The 7,199-nt window shown below is 37.9% G+C and overlaps 1 non-coding gene across 1 annotated transcript; it reads right to left on the bottom strand.

Moving 5' to 3' along the window:
- Nucleotides 1–828: 828 nt before the first annotated feature.
- On the bottom strand, nucleotides 829–992 carry LOC130852740 (U1 spliceosomal RNA). Its single transcript, XR_009053462.1, has one exon. It is a non-coding gene; the product is annotated as a U1 spliceosomal RNA (small nuclear RNA).
- Between the last annotated feature and the right edge of the window lie 6,207 nt (nucleotides 993–7,199).

Genomic DNA, 7,199 nt, shown 5'->3' with positions numbered 1-7,199 from the left:
TTGCCCAGAGAAAAAAAAGCATTTGCTTTGGGGCTTCCTAGGTGGCGCAGTGGTTAAGAATCAGCCTGCCAATGCAGCAGACATAGGTTCGATCCCTGCTCCAGGAAGATCCCATTAAAAAAAAAAAAGAATAAAAAGAAAGCATTTGCTTTAATCTACATTGTCTGGTTCTGTCGATCAACTTTGCAAAACTGTTGCTATATCACTATCTTACATTTAGAGTAAAATCTGTCACAATACCCGGTAGGATAGTTTTCAAGTAGTGTCCCTGCCAACCATGAGGTTCCACAGAAGTACTTCCACAAATACTTGATTCAAATTTCACTTCTTAAACATTTTTAAATTATTTTTTAGGACCTTCATTTTAAAATTCAACTTGGATATTTGCCTACCTGTTACCACTCAGGTAAGTTAACTGCATTTTCTTAAGACTAAATAGTGAAGTTACTTCTGCCATCACTGTTTAATTAAATGAAGATATCCCAAAATTGTAGGTGAGCAGTTGAAAAGTGTACAATTTTCATTACTAGTTTGTGTGAATACAAATTTTCTCAACACTTTGTAGCCCCCCAAAATGTGAATATTTAAAGTACTTTTTGACTGCAACTTGCAAGCATAATATCCAAATATTAACTTTTTGTTTATTGCTGTCCTTGATCAATGTGATAATTTGGAAACGTTTTTAATTGTACTAAAATAAGTTTATGCTAATCAAAATTTGATGAACATCCTTCTAGATATCTCTCAAAGATAAAATGATGGATAGATGGATGGAGGAATGATGCCCAGATCATAGGATTTTTTTTTTTTTTTTTAAGGACTCGTTGTCAGGGGAGAGCGCGAACGCAGTCCCCCACTACCACAAATTTCGCAGTCGAGTTTCCCGCATTTGGGGAAATCGCAGAGGTCAGCACACCCCCAGTGCAATGGGTGAGCCTCGCCCTGGGGAAACCACCTTCGTGATCATGGTATCTCCCCTGCCAGGTAAGTATGCATAGGATATTTTTATGTGTATGTAGTATTTCATTTAATTCCCTCAAATTTAACACACACAAAAAAGTGGAATCTCAAATGATTCTAAAGGAGGGTAAAAGGATTCCTTCTAAAGGAACCTCAGACAAATTTTTGAAAATGAAATGCATAAATTAATCTGTATATTTTAATGAATTATACTTATGTCAATATATTCATGTGATATCACCCAGGTTAAGAAATTAAAAACTCTCTGCGGGGCTTCCTAGATCACATTCACATCACCTTCATTACTTTTGCAATAATCATTTCCTTGTTTTACTTTGTAGTGTTACTGTATATGGAAGCCTCTCTAAACAATATTTGTTTAGGTTTGCCTGATTTGAACATAACTTACAAAGAATCACACTGTATGATTAGTTTGTGGCCTACTTCTTTTGCTCATTATTATTATAATTTTAAGATTCACATATGTTTATATAGATAGCTGTGATGCATTCATTTCTGATGTTGTATATTATTCCATTATATGAAAACACTACAATTTATTTTTCCATTCCTCTGATTATGGTCATTTGGGTTTTCAATTATTGGCTAATAAAAATCATGCTTCCATGGCCATTTGGAGCAGTCTCTGGTCTCTTAGTCCAAGAGTGCCTCTAAGATCTATTCTTCATGGTGGAATTGCTGGGTTGTTTGCTGTGCAAACATTCTACTTTTCTAAGTAATACCAACTTCTTTTCCAATATTCACTAGTATTGGACCAATATTCACTCCCACTAGCAATGGATAAGAGTTTCCATTGCTTCCCAAACTCATCAGCACTTGGCATTGTCAATCTTTTAAATCTGTTGTAACCAGTATGTATATAATGGTGTTTCTCTCTGTGGCTTTAATTTGTACTTGTCTGATTACCAATGACATTGGACTTCTTGCATATACTTATTGGTCGTATGTTTTCTCTTTTGTTAAGAGCTTGTTCAATCTTTTGTCTATTTTTCTATTGGGTTGTTGGTATTTATTACTTATGAATTTATAAGAAATATAGATAGATGGTTAAATGATTGTTTTATAGATGGATAGATATCTATCTATCCCTCTCTGTATATGTGTGTATGTATGTGTGTTTATATATATATATATAGAGAGAGAGAAACTAGTTTTGCCAGTTATTAAGCTATTATCTCTTATTTTCAAATCTATCTTTCAATACTTTGTGATTCTAGGGCTAGGTATTAGTTAGCTATTGCCATGTAACTTATGACTCTAAAATTTAGCAGTTTTAAACAACAGACATCTATCATCTCCCAATTTCTATTCAACAAGAATCCGGGCATAGCTGAGCTGCATCTCGTTTCACCATCCTTCACAGAGCTGCCATCAATGTGTCAGCTCAGGATCTGTGGTCTCAACTCATGGCTCATCTGGGGAAGAGTCCAATTTCAAGCTCATTCAGTGGTTGTATTTCTCACAGGCTATTGAACCACAGGCCTTAGGTCCTCACCTGCTCTTGGCTGCAAACCAACCTGAGTTACTTAACATATGGGTTTCTCTCACATGGCAGTTTTCTTTATCAAAGTATGAAACCCAAGAAGACAATAGATAGATGGACGTCACACCGAATGATACGCTGTACCTCTTGCCAAGTTCTAGCAAGTCACGAAGTCCAGCGCACACTCGAGGAGAGGGGATTACACAAGGGCATGAACATCAGATGCGGGGACCATTGGGAGTCATGCCAGGAGCTCTTAGGCTGAGGTTCTACATTTCTTCACTGTCAGTTGGTTTCTGTTAAGGTCCATCAAAATGGGGCCCTAGAGGAGGTAGGAAGGCAGGAAGTGGGAGAGAATCTTGCACCTTCCTATCTCCCACCCTTCCTGCTAGTGTCATTACAGCAATGGCCCTTCATCTTGGAAGCAGCAGCTGGAACAAGTAGCAGTTAGTTACAGTCTCCAGATTTTTTTATACTCCCAGAACCAGTCTCATCACACCTCTTCTTAGGTACCTACACCAGCAGGGTAGCACCCTCTCATTAGAGGCTGGAACTCTAGCTCTGTGAAGCCCCTCTTCCAAGCATCAGCCTGAGAGCCCACCTCTTCAGAGGTCTGAGTTCCACCTTCCCCAGCCCATTCTCCCAGCTCCTAGATTCTGATCATCCCACCACTTCCCTGGACCCCACTGCCCTAAGGATGGTAGCTGCTTCTTGCAGTCACCAGCTCTACATCACCTCAGTATTCCCTTCTTCACTTCTTAGGTCTCCTATACCTATTTAACCAGGTCCCTACGTTAAACAATTTCTGTTAAAACATCTGGTGTGGTTTCTGACTGATAACCCTGATATCTTCGCCCAGTTTGAGGGATTGGAAACAGAATTAAAAGTGCCCCTTTCCTTCAAAGACTCACAACTTAGTGAGGAAATAATACATAGGCACAAACAAGTGTAATACAAACAGAAATTGATTGGTGCCATTAAAAATCTATAAATAAAGAGTTTTAGGGATTTGGGGAGAAAAATTGCTTCTGGCTAGGAGTAGCAGATAGTCTTCATAAAGAAGGAAGGATTTTAAATCCTAAAGGGCAGTTAGTCCTTACAAGGAACAAAAAGAGGGGGGAGCAGCAAGAGAAAAGCAAAAAAGAAAACATAACAGGAAATAAGGTTTGGAAGTTAAGTACAGAGGAAAAAAGCGTTTTGTCTCTCCACACCAGTGCTGTCCAATAGAAATACACTGTGAGCCACAAGTTCAAGCCACAAAAGCAGTTTAAAATTATCTGGTAGCCAAACTTAAAACAAAACATTAGAAATAAATCAATAAATGAAAGGAATTATGTTATTTAATTCAATATATCTAAAATATTTCAATTGATAATTAATACAAGTACTAATGAACCTTGTACATTCTTTTCCTTTTACTAAGTCTTCAAGATCCAGTGTGTTTTTACATTTACAGCACTTCTCAGTCTCGACCAGCCACATTTCACATACTAGTAACCACATGTGGCTTTTGGCTACCATATTGGACAAGGTTGCTCTAAACAATAGGGAACCATGGAATATTTCTGAGCAAGGAACCACTATCACCAGGGAAGTGCTTGAAATTTTTAGTATGGAAAAACTGTTTATTCAGTGTCTGTAAATTCAACCATTTATTGAGTACCTGATATCTAATAATAACAACACTAAGAGAATTGCTATTTACTGAGTGCATAGCTGTGTTTAACAATCACTAAAAACCTTTGGAACTTTTTTATAGAGAGAAATGAGATGTCCTGCTCTAACCATGTCTTTGGTTATTTTCTTTAAAATGTTAGTTGCATTTCATAAATGCAGTGAGAGGCTTGTCAAATTTCTCAAAATAATTAAACATGAAGCCTAGAGTTTTCCAAAAAGTGTTCTCCTTAGCATTAAGGTTATAAAGCTGCATTTTGGATTTATGCTTCCTGAATATTTTAGGATCCATCTATCCTCTTACTAATCCTCTCCCCTAGGGATCTTTAATATGGTGATTACTGACATTCCTACTAAAATGATAAAAATACAGGAAATATCATTTTAATGATTGTGGGTTTCAGCCTTTCCAAGTTACAAGATTTAAATGAGAATTATTTACAAGTGGAGTGCATTTCCCCCCAGGAATTCATTTGGTTCACCTGGATTTATGGACTCGGTCTGTTTTCCATTTCATTTTATAAATGTTAAGCTAGCTATTAAGATAGGAAACACATCCAGGTAACGTGCGAAGTGGGGGCAGAGCCAGCTCTGTCTATAACCTGCAATGCTCGCATCACTGATTTCCTTTAATCTTGGTAGATCAGTCATGAGACTCCGTGTCTTATCTTTTAATATTTGCTATTTATTGTTCTCCTACACAAGGAATAATTCCACCATTTTCCTCAAATCCTTTTTGGAATCAAACCTGGAATAAGCAATCCCCAAACTTCTGTAAATATTAATGGTGTTGCCCTCATACTTTCAATCTGTTCAAGGATTCGGTAAATGTGCGCTTTCCATGCTTGGGGTAAGGTCACCTGGGATTGTAATAGGACAATGGAATCTGGGTTCTCAGTGCAACTTCACTAACAGGCTTTCCTAAATAACTTTGGACCTGACCTTGATCATTGGTGGCACAGAGGAAGTGAAGAGGAAAAGGGAATTGAAAATATTTCTAAATTGCAAAATGTTCCATATATGTGAGGTGTCAGTTTAATATCAGGTCTCTACGTTTAAGTACTTTACAACCTGCCTGGGAGAAAAGTCATATTTATGTGGGAGTAAAACTACAAGAGGGAGACCTATCGGGAACAGGGTGTTATTGATAAGAGCTCGAACTAATGCCTGTGGGAGAGAAGAGCAGGGGTCAGGGTAAGGACAGCTGGACCTTGATGCAAACTCCTCAATGGATACAATGCTAACAGAGAGCGTGGTGGCTTCAAGGATAGCTTCTCTCTAGGTTTTCTCACTTTGGCAGCTGGGTACCTAGTTGTGCCATTCTCGGAGAGAGAATCGTGGAGCAGGAGTGAATTTGGAGTCTAGGGGTGAAGAATACATCCATGGACATGATGGATTCAATCTTGTGTAGGGTGAGATGTCCAGAGGACACACAGGAGGAGATTGTCACACCCAACTAGATATATATGACTAGAACTCAAGAGACAGTTCTGGGTGGAAAATATTCAGTGGGCTGAAAAGTGCCTTTCGTTGTTTATGTAAAAATAAAAGACATATTTTTCATTTTCACCAAGAACTTTCTTGAACAATATATTCACCCTTTTGTTCCATTACCTTCTGCCATTTTTCAAGCAACGTCATAATTCCATCTTCCCAAAACTTTTTATCTTTTTGAGCAAAGAACTATTCCAGGTGCCTGGAAAACACTTCCAGTTTTCCAGGGAATTGAAATTTTTTCCATTAAGAGAATTTTGTAAAGACCTAAATAAATGGAAATCCAAAGGTGCAACATCTGGTGAATATGGCGAATGAATCAGAACTTCCCCAGCCAAGCTGTAACAGTTTTTGCCTCGTCATCAAAGAAACATGAGGTCTTGTGTTATCCTGATGTGTTTTCTATTGACTAATTACGGGGGCCCTTCATCAAGTGCTGCTTTCAGTTGGTCTAAGTGGGAGAAGTACTTGTTAGAAGTAATCATTTGGTTTTCCAGAAGGAGCTCATAATAGAGGACTTCAAATCCCACCATACACACAACATCACCTTCTTTGAATGAAGACTGGCCTTTGGTGTGGTTGGTGGTGGTTCATTTCACTTGCCCCATGATCTCCTCCATTCCACATTATTGTACAGTATCCACTTTTCATAGCCCGTCACAATTTATTTTAAAAATGGAATGTTTTCATTACGTTTCAATAGAGAATCACATACAGAAATATGGTCAAGAAGGTCTTTTTTTTTTTTGGTTTAGTTTATGTGGAACAGAAACATCAAAGTGATTCACATAACCAAGTTTGTGCAAATGATTTTCAATGCTTGATTTGAATATTTTGAGTATGTCAGCTATCTCCCACGTGGTATAACATTGATTGTTCTCAATTAATGTCTCTATTTGATTGCTATCAACTTCAACTGGTCTATCTGACCATGGAGCATCGTCCAGCAAGAAATCTCCAGCACAAAACTTTGCAAACCTTTTTTGACATGTTCGATCAGTCACAGCAACATCTCCATACACTGCACCAATCTTTTTGTGTGTTTCAGTTGCATTCTTACCTTTCTTGAAATAATAAAGCATAATGGGTCAAAAATGTTGCCTTTTTTCTTCCATCTTCAATATTAAATGGCTACACAAAAATTCACCAATTTTGATGTCTTTTTTTTAATGCACACTGATATGACAGCTGCCACATGTAATCTAACAACATTGTTTCAAATGGAGTTAAAGACAACTAAGTGCTACTAGAGCCATCTTCCAGAAATTAACAAATGAATCTTTTGGCCCACCCAATATATGCTTCAGAATCAAGAGGTGATTGAAGGCATGAATGTGGGTAAACTCTCCTGGGAGATACATGTAGAGACAGAGAAGAAAATAGAGCAAGAATAAAACACTGGCAAATCAGCATTTAAAGGGAGGGATGAGAGAGAAGAGCTCACAAAGTGTTCTGAGACTGTTGATGTCATCTCTTCCCCTGCCCACTCACATTTGAGTTTATTTTCCTGCTGAGCTGACTTCTTCCTACCTCTCGGCTTCATTGTCTGAGGACCCTCTCTGGTACC

This window comes from Hippopotamus amphibius, chromosome 4 (genome assembly GCF_030028045.1).
Source record: "Hippopotamus amphibius kiboko isolate mHipAmp2 chromosome 4, mHipAmp2.hap2, whole genome shotgun sequence".
NCBI classification, from domain to species: Eukaryota; Metazoa; Chordata; class Mammalia; order Artiodactyla; family Hippopotamidae; genus Hippopotamus; species Hippopotamus amphibius.
This window is presented reverse-complemented; position numbering and strand designations above follow the sequence as displayed.